Source organism: Amblyraja radiata, chromosome 11 (genome assembly GCF_010909765.2).
Source record: "Amblyraja radiata isolate CabotCenter1 chromosome 11, sAmbRad1.1.pri, whole genome shotgun sequence".
NCBI lineage: Eukaryota > Metazoa > Chordata > Chondrichthyes > Rajiformes > Rajidae > Amblyraja > Amblyraja radiata.
In genome coordinates, this window is record NC_045966.1 from 53,701,939 (window position 1) to 53,715,299 (window position 13,361).

Consider the following 13,361-nt stretch of genomic DNA (forward strand, 5'->3'; position numbering starts at 1 on the left):
GGAAAGCTCGCCATGCCTGCTCTACTGCCTTGTATAGCATGAGGAAAAATAGATGAAGTGCCTAGTCTTGACTATGGAGCTGGGTGAAATCACCAATGCAGCAGTGGGCATCATGCCACAAGATATAGCATACATCAGTTGCAGCAAACTATAGCGTGACGCTGAGGCAATGAAGGCAACATTGACTGTACCTAGCCCTTGACTGTAATAATGGCTAAAGTCTGTGCGTGAGATGTACTGAACACCACAGATGTCAAAGATGACTGACTTGGTGAAGCTTGGTTTGCCTAGACATTCTCCTGAGAAAAGTGAAGTTATATACATAGGTTTCTATAAATTCTGGGTTCACGTGGTTCCCACAGCTGGCTGTGATGCCTCTGATGTCCCAATGCCTCTATGGTTCCCGATGCCATCCAACATGTTTACCTAGGGCAGATATTCCTCTGAATAACTCTGGCACTGGCCACTCAAATCAGCTGCCCTGGACATTTTAATGACTGTTTTTACTGTATTTTAATGTTGCTGTTTTACCTGCTTTTAACTATTTATACTGTTTCATCAGGGACTGGATTGTTTTTATTGTTACTATGTGGGAAATGTTTAAGATTTATGTGCGATGCTCCGGTATTCCCTGGGAAACGTCTTCTCATTTTGCACTGTACAATTGTTGCTTTGCAAGATGACAATAAAGGTTGATTGATTGATTGATTGATTGAAATTCAGCTTTGCATACAGCTCCAACATCACCCCATGCAGTGCAAGATAGGCACTTACACCCTCTGTGTAAAAAAATACTTCCCTTGCACATCTTCTTTAAACTTTGCCCCTCTCCCCTTAAAACTATGCCCTCTAATATTTTCATCCTGCAAAAAATGTTCTGACTGTCTACTCTATCTACGCCTCTCATAATTTTATATGTACTTGTATCTCCATATACTCAACCTCTCTTGTTCCAGAGAAAATAAGGCAGTGGAACACTGAAGAAAATGTAGTTGAGTGTTGACCCTTTGAATTCTAAGTTTAAGAAGACAAAGTGCAAGAAAGAGCTGGTTATTCCGCAAGTAAACAAAGCCAGTAGTTTTTCAGTCCACTATTTATGCGACAGATGAATACAGGTATTGCTCCCAGTTTCACTGGGTGGCGCCGTAAGTGGTAGCCTCACCAACAGCTTGTCTCGTCCCTTTTTGTTATAGTCTGTTTTATTTGTATGCTTTAGTGTACCATTAGTTCTGTATTATGTGGGAGGGGGGGAAGGGGGTGGAGGGGGGGGGGGGGGGGGTGGGGTGGTTAGGGGAAACATTTTTTATCTCTTCCCTCGACGGAGATGCGACTGTTTCCATATCGTATCTCTATCCGCACTGTGGCCTGACATCATGGAGCTGGCGGTCCCTTTGCTAGGGATCGACTTTGGGAGCTCCAACCATGGGAGCTTCGACCGCCGCAATTGCGGGAGCCTCAATCGCCCTGTTGCGGGGTCTCCGATTGCCGACTGCAGAAGTTTCTATCTCCCCGACTGTGGATGCTTCGTTCGCCGCGGCCACGGGAGAAAAGGAGGAAGAAGGGATTTGCCTCCATCACAGTGGGGAACATGAGGTCGCCGAAAAACAAGATGGATGTGCTGCCTGCGCTGGTGGGGACTCGGAGGGATTGCCGTGAGTGCAGTGATCTCGATGTTTGCGGGGAGATCGTGCCATGAGATCATGTGGATGGGTTTCTGACTGTCCTGGCAGACAGAGGCAGCAGAGAGAGTGACAGAGGTCGGTACAACTCTGGTCACATCACGGTGAAGGAACATGTGTGTGGCCCGGACATTGAACTGATGGCTGTGGGTCTCCGCTTATTCTGTGTGCACTAGGGATTCTCACACACTGCTGTGGTGGCTGTTTATGTTTAATCTATATGTAGTTTTGTATCTTAGTGCTTTTTTGGTATGACTGTATGGTAAATCAAATGTCACTGTACCTCAGTACACGTGAGAATAAAGGACCATTCTCATCAATCAGAGGAAGTATGATGCCAGAATAATGTTTCAAACGATGAGATAGCCAGGGTATTAATTTTCTGCCAGGTATTAAAAGACCCAACAATGGACACAATTTTCATCTGCTCCAGCTTAAACCTTCTTTCAGTTACACAACTCGATTGTTTACAATTTTATGAGACATTTATCAATCCATATCACTTTGCTCAGTGGTTCTGCCTTGTTTCGCTTTGTGCACTATAATAACTTAACAAGGCTCTATCCCCATTAACAAACAAAGCAGTGATTCAGGTTTCAAAGCACATGAATGCAACATGCACCATGAATTGCCAATAGATACCCACTTATGGTTCATAAAAATATAACAGATTTATATTTGAATATTATTTGAATGATATCCATGTGGTTCCAACATAAATGAAATAAATCTGTATTCAATTCTCCTGGGATTTACCTTGAAGAAGGAGAAGTAATATTGGCAGGGTGGAATAATGGTCGATTTGCTGCCTTACATCGCCGGTGACCGGGTTCGATCCCGACTATGGGTGCTGTCTATATGGAGTTGGTATGTTCCCCTCGTGACCCCATGGGTTTTCTACAAGATCTTCGGTTTCCTCCCACACTCCAAAGACATAAAGGTTTGTAGGTTAACTGGCTTGGTATAAATGTAAATTGTCCCTAGTGTGTGTAGGATAGTGCTTGTGTGCGGGGATCGTTGGTTGGTGCGGACTTGGTGAGCTGAAGGGCCTGTTTCCGCACTGTATCTCTAAACTAAACTAAATTAATATCATGTAAACTATTTTGTGCAGTTCTGAATTTTCTCTGAAGTATCTGGTAGTTATCCTGCAGAATAGGCAGGGCACACTTGATCAGCTTTTTTGACACATAGATCTGGAGTGACAAATATAAAACACTGTCTTGCAATCCTGCCCATTAAGTCAAGTTACAGAAAGATTGGCAATATAAATTAAAATATCGTGAAGATTCAGTACATTGGAGAAAACGATACTATTTACAAATTATAAAATAATTAAACATCAAAGGAAGTTACAAATGCAATGTATTATGGATAAATATGGTGGATGCCATGTAATTTGGATGTGCGAAATTATCCACTTAGGATGCAAAAACACTGGAGAAGAATATTATAAGAATGGCGTTCAAATGGGAAGGTTTGGTATTCAAAGAGACATAAATGTCCTTGTACAACAGCCCCTGAAACGAAACATGCAGTCAAACAGGCAAAAGGTTAATTAGATTTCATGGCAAGATAATTTGAGTAAAGAAGCAAGGAAGTGTATATAAATATATTGAAGACAAACATAGATACATTTCTAGAAACAAAAGACAAAAAAGGAAATGTGGAGAGAGTATAGGAAATGAAAATTAAAACCCTGTATATGCTGGAAATCTGAAAAAAAATCTGTTAGAAATACTCAGCCGGTCAGGCAGCATTTGTGGAAAGGGAAAAATGTGTTTAGGTTTCAGGTCAAACAGGTTTTATATTATACTAGACCAAGTGCAGACCCGTTGGGTCTGTTTCACCAACGGCGTTTGCGGGGGCGGGGGGGGGGGGGGGGGGGGGGGCTGCGGCATCAAACTCACATTAACCACCCCCAAACACACAGGTGGGGGGAGGGGGGGTGAGAAGAGGGGAGGGAGGGGAGAGGAGGAGGAGGAAACGGGACAGATTTGGGAGGGAAAGGAGAGCGGTGTAGGGGGTGAGAGAGGGGGATGGGGAGAGAGATGTGGGGGAGGGGGAGGATGGGGAGGTAGGGGAGGAGGGAGGGAGGGGGAGAGGGGTGGGGGGAGAGAGGGGAAAGAGTGGGGAGGGAGAGTGGAGGGGGAAGGGGGAGAGGTGGAAGAGTGGGGAGGGAGGAGGAGAGGGGTAGGGGAAGTGATGGAAGAGGGACAGAGGGGTAGGAGGAAGGGGGCAGGTGGAGAGAGGGAAGGGGGTGGCGTAGAGAGGGAAGGGGGGTGGGGGAGAGAGGGATGGGTGGGAGAGGGAGAGGGGTGTTGAGAGGGAAACATAGAACCATAGAAATTAAGTGCAGGAGTAGGCCATTCGGCCCTTCGAGCCTGCACCACCATTCAATATGATCGTGGCTGATCATCCAACTCAGTATCCTGTACCTGCCTTCTCTCCATACCCCCTGATCCCTTTAGCCACAAGGGCCACATCTAACTCCCTCTTAAATATAGCCAATGAACTGGCCTCAACTACCTTCTGTGGCAGAGAATTCCAGAGATTCACCACTCTCTGTGTGAAAAATGTTTTTCTCATCTCGGTCCTAAAGGATTTCCCCCTTATCTTTAAACTGTGACCCCTTGTCCTGGACTTCCCCAACATCTGGAACAATCTTCCTGCATTTAGCCTGTCCAACCCCTTAAGAATGTTGTACGTTTCTATAGGATCCGCCCTCAATCTTCAAAATTCTAGCGTGTACAAGACGAGTCTATCCAGTCTTTCGTCATATGAAAGTCCTGACATCCCAGAAATCAGTCTGGTGAACCTTCTCTGTACTCCCTCTATGGCAACAATGTCTTTGAGCATTGGGCATTGTGACATCACACAATGGAACGTTCACCAGGGGCTGGGGCTGTGGCTGTTTCTATGGGTGAGAAGCCAGTTTTTTTTAAAATATTGGGGGGGGGGGGGGGGGTGGGGGAAGGATTTGATAAAAAAATGTGTACATAAACACGACAAAATGTAATCAGGAGTCCTGACATCCCAGAAATCAGTCTGGTGAACCTTCTCTGTACTCCCTCTATGGCAACAATGTCTTTGAGCATTGGGCATTGTGACATCACACGATGGAACGTTCACCATGGGCTGGGGCTCCTGCAAAGGCATATTTAAATCGATCCATTCCGATTGGACATCTGTGAGCATCGGGCATTGTGACATCACACGATGGAACGTTCACCAGGTGCTGGGGCTGGGGCTGCTTCTATGGGTGAGAAGCCAGTTTATTTTTGAAATATTGGGGGGGGGGGGGGGGGGGGGTGAAGGTTTTGTTTAAAAACGTGTTCTTAAACACGACGAAATGTAATGAGGAGCGGATACTTTGAAAGAAAAGTGAAATCTATACCGAAATGGAAAAGATGTCGGCGATTCTGCGTCTGGTTTCGGAGTTGCAGGGAAACAAAGGAAGAAAGGCGGCCGGCAGCCGTCCATGTAAATGGATCCATTCCGATTGGACATCTGCGAGTATTGGGCATTGTGACATCACACGATGGAACGAATCAAAAGGCAGAAAGGCAGGCGGCAGCCACAGACTTGTATATATTAATAGATAGATAGATAGATAGATAGATAGATAGATAGATAGATAGATAGATAGATAGATAGATAGATAGATAGATAGATAGATAGATAGATAGATAGATAGAAGATCCTTGATGAGACAGTTATCTGATGATATACCTTTGACCTGAAATATTAATTCTGTTTCTATTTCAGCAGATGCTGTCTGACCTGCTGCGTAATTCCAGCATTTTCACGTTTATTACAGAAATATGAATGATTACAAATGATCGTATTGAATGGTGGAGCAGACTTGAAAGGCCAAATTAACTACTAATATATTCTCTATTTCCCTTTTCAAAACCCATTAAGATTTTTTTCCTTAAATATTTATCTGGTTAACATTTATTTTGGTTCTTCTTTTCATGTCCATCTTTTAACAAATGTTGACCTCGCTGTCATCGGCCGTCCTGAAAAGAACGCAAGCTTCTGTGAGTCACACTCAAATTGAGACGTGTCCTTACATGAATGAACTTCTTCTAGAAGAGGAAACAGAAAATGCTGGAAGCACCTCGCAGGTTGGGCGATATCTGTAGAATGAGAGACAGTTACCATTTCAGATCTGGCTCCCTTCATCAAATCTGGGAAAGAGAGAAAAACAAGTAAGTTTGTTTTCAGTGTCAGAGAAGGTAGAGAATATCTCAGATAGGGTGAGGCCAAAATGTTGACAGGCATGAATAGGCTGCTGTGATACAAACTGAAAGCAAGAGTGAGTTACCAAAAGATGGACAACTAAATATTGAATCCAAAAGGTTGGTATGTGCTCAGGCGGAGATTAGGTGTTGTAGCTCAGGCCTATGCTGAACTTTGTTGCAACAGGAGGCCACAGACAGAAAGGTCATAATGGGAATGGGACTTGAAGTGGCGGGCAACCAGAATGGACACAGGTGCTCCACAAAGCCATCACCAAATCTGCAATTGGTTTCTCTGTTGTGGAGCAGAGTCCTATACATGAATGGAAGAAGTGCAAGTGTTTTCCTTCATCTAGTCTGTCATTTGCTATTCCTGTTAAAAAATTGGTTAGTAAACTCAAGACTTCTTTAAGTTGGAGACAGCAAATGCATAACCGGTCTGATAATCAATGTAGTTACTAAATTTACCATTACAATGGTATCTGGGGAAAACTGTCAAAGTACAGTAGTGAGTTAAACCTGCAGGCAATAGTAAATAATTCAATGTGATTGTAATGCAGGACAGATAAAGTCTGATAGCAATTATTGTGAACATCTCGATCCCCAACACTGCCCCATCTCTTGTGATAGCAGATTTATATATTTGAACATTTCAGTCGATTGATGCAAGATACATCTACGGATGAAGGAGTCTTTGGATAGCATCTGAATTTTAGTTTCCTGAATCAGAAATGTCAAATTCCTGATGTGGATTGCTTTGACCCAGATTAGCACAAGCACAGTGATCAATGGGAATTTAGTTCTAACTATTAGCTACGACAATATTAGAGAGCAAATGTTATGGTTTTCACTCTGAACTATAAAATATGTAAGCATAAAGCATTATTTAATACCTTCTCCATATTGATGCTAACAAATCTGTTACCCACTTGTTAATGCTTCACTTTGATCATCAGATAATTGCATTCAAGTATAAATCAAGTTGGCCTACATTTCTGTAACCTGAAATCAGGAAACTGATAAGAATATTAAAACCTATTAGTGAACATATTAACGTTTAATTGGTTAGGTCTCATTATCCTTTACTGCAAGATAATATTCAGCACAATTAATACTGAAGGACAATGAGGCATAATGTCTGATCTTTTTAAAAGGTTTCAAGAATTCCAATACTTGAAGAGCTTGATATAAAATGGTTAATAAATGGTATTAACATACTGAATGGTAAATTGGTATTAACATATTGAAATATCACATGATTCCTTCCACCCTTCCCATGCTATTAACCATCGAGCAACAAAATTGTTATTATGAAGTGGTGGGTTAATATAATTTTACATCGTTTTCTTTTGGATAGGGTAGATTATTATCCATTAGAATAAGCACAAATCTATCAATATCTACTGTTTAAATGTGTGTGTGGTGTGTGAGGCTTTGGTTAAAGAAGTTTCTGAGACTGAGCAAGGGCTGAACATAAAGGGACCAGGGGTAAAGGTACAGTTTGATGTTTCTTGTGTGTGATTGTCGTGCTTTATTTTCCCGTTGGTTTTTGTGCAGTAGTGACGGCAGGTAGAATGGTTGCAATGTTCCTCCTGCAGAATGTGGGAAGATAAGGAAATTGATGACTACACCTGTGGCAATTGTGTCCAGGTACAACTCTGCACAGACTGCATTAGGGAACTGGAACTGCAGTTGGACGAACTTAGGATCTACAGGGAGAATGAGATCTTCACAGATTTAGATAGAATTTAGATAGAATTTATTGCCACACAACCAGGGTTGGTGGAATTTGGGTTGTCAGCAGCGATACAATAATAAAGAACACACAACCACAATAAAAATGTAACATTAATTCCTGCAATGAGGGGATTGACATATGAGGAAAGGTTAAGTAGGCTGGGACTCTACTCTTTGGAGTTTAGAAGAATGAGAGGCGATCTCATTGAAACATATAAGATCGTGAGGGGCCTTGATCGGGTGGATGCACCGAGGATGTTCCCAATGATCGGGGAAACTAGAACTAGGGGACATAGTTGCAGAATAAGGGGGGGCTCTTTTAAAATGGAGATGAGGAAGAACTTCTTCACCCAGAGGGTGGTTAATTTATGGAATTCACTGCCCCAGGGAGCAGTGGAAGCAGAAACTTTAAATATATTTAAGACTAAAATAGATGTTTTTTTAGCTGCCAAGGGGATAAGGGGCTACGGGGAGAGGGCAGGGATATGGACCTAGGTATGGTTAGTATAGTAAGACCTGAGTGATCTCCTGGACAAGTGTCGATCGCCTGGATTGGGGTCGGAGAGGAATTTCCCGGATTTTTTCCCCGAATTGGACCTGGGTTTTTATCCGTTTTTTTGCCTCTCCCAGGAGATCACGAGGTTTTTGGGGTGGAGAGGGGTGATAGCGGTATAAAGGGGAGGGTAGTGTCTTGTGTTCTGTGTCTTGTGTCTACTGTTTGTGGGTAAGTGTGTCTGTTTAGTGTTCAGCCATGAGCGAATGGCGGTGCGGGCTCGACGGACCTGGTGGTCTACTCTCGCACCTACTTTCTATGTTTCTATGTTTCTATAAACATCCACCACAGCATTCATCACTGTGGTGGAAGGCACAAAATTTGGCCAGTCCTCCTCCATTTCCCCCCCGTGGACAGGACCAGAGTCCAGAGTCAGTCCAGGATCGGCTCTTCCTCACCGGAGACCGCGGCTTTGAGTTGTTGTAGGCCGCAGGCCGGCGGTCGAGATTTAAAGTCTCCGCCGCAGCCAGAAGCACCGTAGACTGCAGGGCCGGCGGTCGAAGCTCCCCTCCAGGGGTGATGGTAAGTTCACGCCGGGCCCGCGGTAGAAGTTGGCCGCGGGCTGGCAGTGGCGGCTTCTTCTTCCCCCGGGTCCCCAACGTGGGATCCCGGGCTGTAGACGCCGCTCCAGCTGGAGCTCTGCAGACCGCGGCTTCAGGCTGCCGGCTGCCCCGGGCCAGCAAAACGGAGCGCTCCCCTCCAGTGAGCCCCAGCGAGGGCTCACCCGCTCCACGCCGAGAGTCCATGCTGCGCCCGCCGCAGAAGCCACGGGCGTGTCTCCGGGAAAGGCCGCGCCGATCCTTGATGTTAGGCCACGGGGGAGGCGACCTGGAAAAAGTCGCCTCTCGGTGGAGGAGGCGACCGAAGCGGTTTCCCCCTCACCCCCCCACACCACCCCCCACACAAAACACACAAAGGAACATTAAACACATACTGTAAAACATACTAAAAAATTTAAAAAAGTTGAAAAAACTGACGCGCTGCTGACATGGCTGCTGCCAGAGCAGCGCCCCCTATACCTAGATAGAAGTTACTTTGAGGTGGGTATGTTTAAGGTCCAGGAAGAGAGAAGATGGGTGAACAACAAGAAAAGGGAGTAGACAGAGTGCAGGTGACCCCTGTGATCATTCCCCTTCAAAACAGATATACAATTTTGGCCTCAAAAAGCTGGAGTTACTCAGCGGGTCAGACAGCATCTCTGGAAAAAGGAATAGGTGACTTTTCGGGTCGAGACCCTTCTTCAGGTCTGAAGATGGGTCTCGACCCGAAATGTAACCTATTCCTTTTCTCCAGAGATGCTGTTTGACCTGCTGAGTTACTCCAACCTTTTGTGTCAATCGTTGGTTTAAACCAGCATCTGCAGTTCCTTTCTATACAATGTTGGATACTGTTGCAGGGGATGACCAGTCAGGGGTGAGTGCCAGGAGCAGTCGGGCCTGTTGCACTGAGCCTGGCTCAGAGGCACAGCAGGGAAGGGTAATGTCAGACAGAGCCATAATGGTGGGAGACTCATTATTCCAGTGGGTAAACAGGAAATTCTGTGGCTGTAGGATAATGTGTTGCCTCCCTGGTGCCAGGATCCAGGATGTCTCAAAGTGGCTCAATGACTTTCTTAAGGATGAGGATGAGCAGCAACATGTTGTCGTGCAAGTTGACACAAATGACATAGTTAGAAAAAGGGATGAGATCCTGCAAAATGAATACAGGGAGTTAGGCAAAAGGTTTAAAAAGCAGAATGTCCAGGATAGTGAACCCTGGATTATTCCCGGTGCCACATGCAAGTGAGGATAGGAACAGGAAAATAGGACAGATGAATGCGTAGCTGAGGAGTCGGTGCATGGTGCAGGGATTCAGATTTCTGGACCAATGGGATCTCTTTTGGGGCCGAGGTGACGTGTACAAGAGGGATGGATTACACCTGAACTGAAGGGGAACCAATATCGTGGCAGGCAGGTTTGTTCGTGCTACACATGGGTGGGTTTAAACTAGATTGGCAGGGGGGTGTTATCCAATGCAGGACTGAGGCAGTTTAAAGGCTGGAAGTCGGTATGTAGGTGTTGAAATAATATTTAGTGGACAGAATAGGCAGGAACACGGCAGGGAGAGAGGAAGGATTGTTGGATTGAATTGTAGTTATTTTAATGCAAGAGACCTGATGGGCAAGGCAGATGAACTCAGGGCATGGATAGGTACGTGTGATGTTGAAGCCGTTACAGAAACCTGCCTAAGAGAGGGACAGGACTGACAACTTAATGTTCCAGGGTACAGGTGCTACAGGAGAGATAGAGGTGGGGGTAAAAAAGGAGGGGGTGTTCTTTATTGATTAGGGCGAATGTCACGGCAGTGGTCCGAAATGACATAGCTGATGAGTTCATCCAGTGAGGCTATATAAAATGATGACGATCACCATTTTGGGAGTTTATTATAGTCCCTCAAATAGTCAACAGGGATCAGAAGAATAAATATGCCAGGAGATTGTAGGCACCTACAAGACAAAGATGGTTCTCATAGTCATGGATTTTAACATTTCCAATATAGACTGGGACTGTCACAGAGTCAAAGACGAAGAGAGGGTGAAAGTTGTCATATGTGTTCCGGAAAGTCTCCTCAGGCAATATGTAGAGGCCCTTACAAAGGAGAAGGCAGCTTGGTCTGCCTTTAGGAAATTTGGAAGGACAAGTGACTGAAGTGTCCATGGGTGAGCCTTCTGGGACCAGCGACCACTGTTCTATAAGTTTTAAAATACCTATGAATAAAGACAAAGTGGGCCCACAAGTTAAAATTCTGAGTTGGGACAAGGCAAACTTTGATGGTATTAGACAGGAACTTGCTAAAGTTGATTAGAGTTGGTTGTTTGTGGGGAAAGGAACATCCAGAAAGTGGGATGTTTTTAAAAGTGTAATGACACAAGTTCAGGGCATGCATGTTCCTGTTAGATTGAAGGGCAAGGCAAGTGGGAGAACCAAAGGTTGATGGTAGAAGGTTATTTCTTTGAGGCCTGTGACTAGCAAAGATCTTGGTGACTAGTGATGTGCCTCAGGGATTGGTGCTGGGTCCATTGCTGTTTGTGATTTATACCAACGATTTGGATGAGAATGTAGAAGCACAATTAGTAAATTTGCAGATGATACTAAAAGGGTGGTATCAAAGATCGCAAAGAAGAATATCATAAATTATAGCAGAATCTTGATCAGGGGCAATGGGCTAATGGAGTTTAATGCAGATAAGTGCAAGAGGTTGTATTTTGGGACATCAACTAAGGGCAGGGCCCACACAATGGCAGGGCCCTGGGGAGTGTTGTATAGCAGAGGGATCTAGGAGCGTAGGTACATAGTGGAAGGTGGGATGAATCCGCATTGACTGGGGCAGTCCAAGGCGGACAGCAGAGCGGTTAAAGATATTGAGGATCGAGAATGGGCCACTAAACCGGGGCGGCAATTTACGAGACTCAACGCGGAGGCCCTGATCTCGGATGGACAGCCATACCATCTGACCACGGCGATAGTGCGGGGCAGGGGTCTGGTGACGATCCGCCTGTTGTCTGTACCTGGAAGAGGTGCAGAGCAGGGCCGAACGGGCCTACTTCCAGGGCCGATGACCGCGGGGCATGAACTTTGGGCGGAGGGAACGGAGACCTCCTCCTTTTGGTCTGGGAACAGAGGTGGCTGATAGCCAAGGGAGCAGTGGAATGGAGATGGACCAGTGGCATAACTGCGCAGAGAATTGTGGGTATATTCGATCCATACCAATTTGCTTGTTCTTCTTCATTTCATGTCCATCTTGTTACAAATGTTGACCTCGCTGTGATCATCCGCCCTGATAAGGATGCAAGCTTCCAGATACAATCAGTGCAAGCCATCACTTGTCGCAATAGATGATGGTGGGAGCAGAATTAGCTCAGGACACTTCCAGTTTCCATCCCCGCGACGTGGATGCTTCTGCTTTGGGCAACCAATTTGCTAGACCAGGTGGTAGGGTTGGCTGGCACCAGGCAATGTAGAGTGGTCTCCAGAACCTGGTTTGCTCTCTCCAACTGACCATCACATTGTGGATGGAACCCAGATGAGAGGTTGGCAGAGGAGCCGACCAGGGAGCAGAAAGCCTTCCAAAATTGGGAGGTGAACTGCGGACCGCTGCCTGAAATGAGGTCTCGAGGGAAACCATGGAGTCTGATGACCTGGATTACAATGAGGTGAGTGAGTTCTACAGCAGATGGGAGCTTAGGAAGAGGAAGGAAATGAGCAGCCTTGGAGAAATGGTCCACAAAGGTAAGAATAACCGTATTATCCTTGGACGGAGGCAAGGTGGTGAGGAAGTCCAGGGCGATGTGGGACCAGGGACGGTGGGGAACAGGCAGGGGATGAAAGAGACCAGAGGGAGGCTGTCAGGACCTCTTATTCTGTGCACAGACAGAGCAGGCAGAGATGAGAGACCGGGTGTCAGCCTCCACGGTGGGCCACCAGAACCGCTGGCGCAGCAGGTAGTCTGTGTGGCTGACGCCAGGATGACAGGCGAGATTAGCGTAATGGGCCCACTGGAGAACTTCATAGCGGGCAGAGACTGGGACAAATAACTTATTGGGGGTCCAGAAACAGGATCGGGGTGATGATGCTAGGCACTGCGAACGGTGGTCTCGAACTCCCAGGTGATAGAGCCCACCAGGCAGGTGGGAGGCAGAATAGGTTTGTGGGCATGGTTGCCCTGGTCAGAACGGAACTGGAGGAAGAGGGAGTCGGGCTTGACATTCTTGGACCCAGGACGGTATGACAAGGTGAATTTAAACCGGGTGAAAACAGGGACCACCGACGGGGCTTGACGGGGGTTGAGTCGCTTCACCGAACGCAGGTACTCCAGGTTCTTGTGGTCTGTCCAGACTTGGAATGGTTGCTCAGTGCCCTCCAACCAATGCCTCCACTTCCCCAATGCCAGCTTCACTGCCAGCAGCTCTCTGTTGCCGATGTCATAATTCCTCTCAGCCGGGGAGAGAAGAAGGCACAGGGATGCATCTTCTGGTCCTTGGAGGAGAGTTGGGAAAGCTCCACCCCAATTCCAACATCAGAGGTGTCAACCTCCACCACATACTGACGGGCCGGGTCAGGATGCTCCAGGATGGGGGCGGCAGTGAAGCATTGCTTAGGGTCAGGCCAATCT

The 13,361-nt window shown here is 46.1% G+C and overlaps 1 long non-coding RNA gene across 1 annotated transcript; it reads left to right on the plus strand.

The window, feature by feature from the left end:
• The first annotated feature begins 260 nt into the window (after positions 1 to 260).
• Positions 261 to 13,115, plus strand: LOC116978807. The gene is made up of 3 exons (XR_004413563.1): positions 261 to 271; positions 3,728 to 3,729; positions 13,056 to 13,115. It is a non-coding gene; the product is annotated as an uncharacterized LOC116978807 (long non-coding RNA).
• Positions 13,116 to 13,361: the final 246 nt, after the last annotated feature.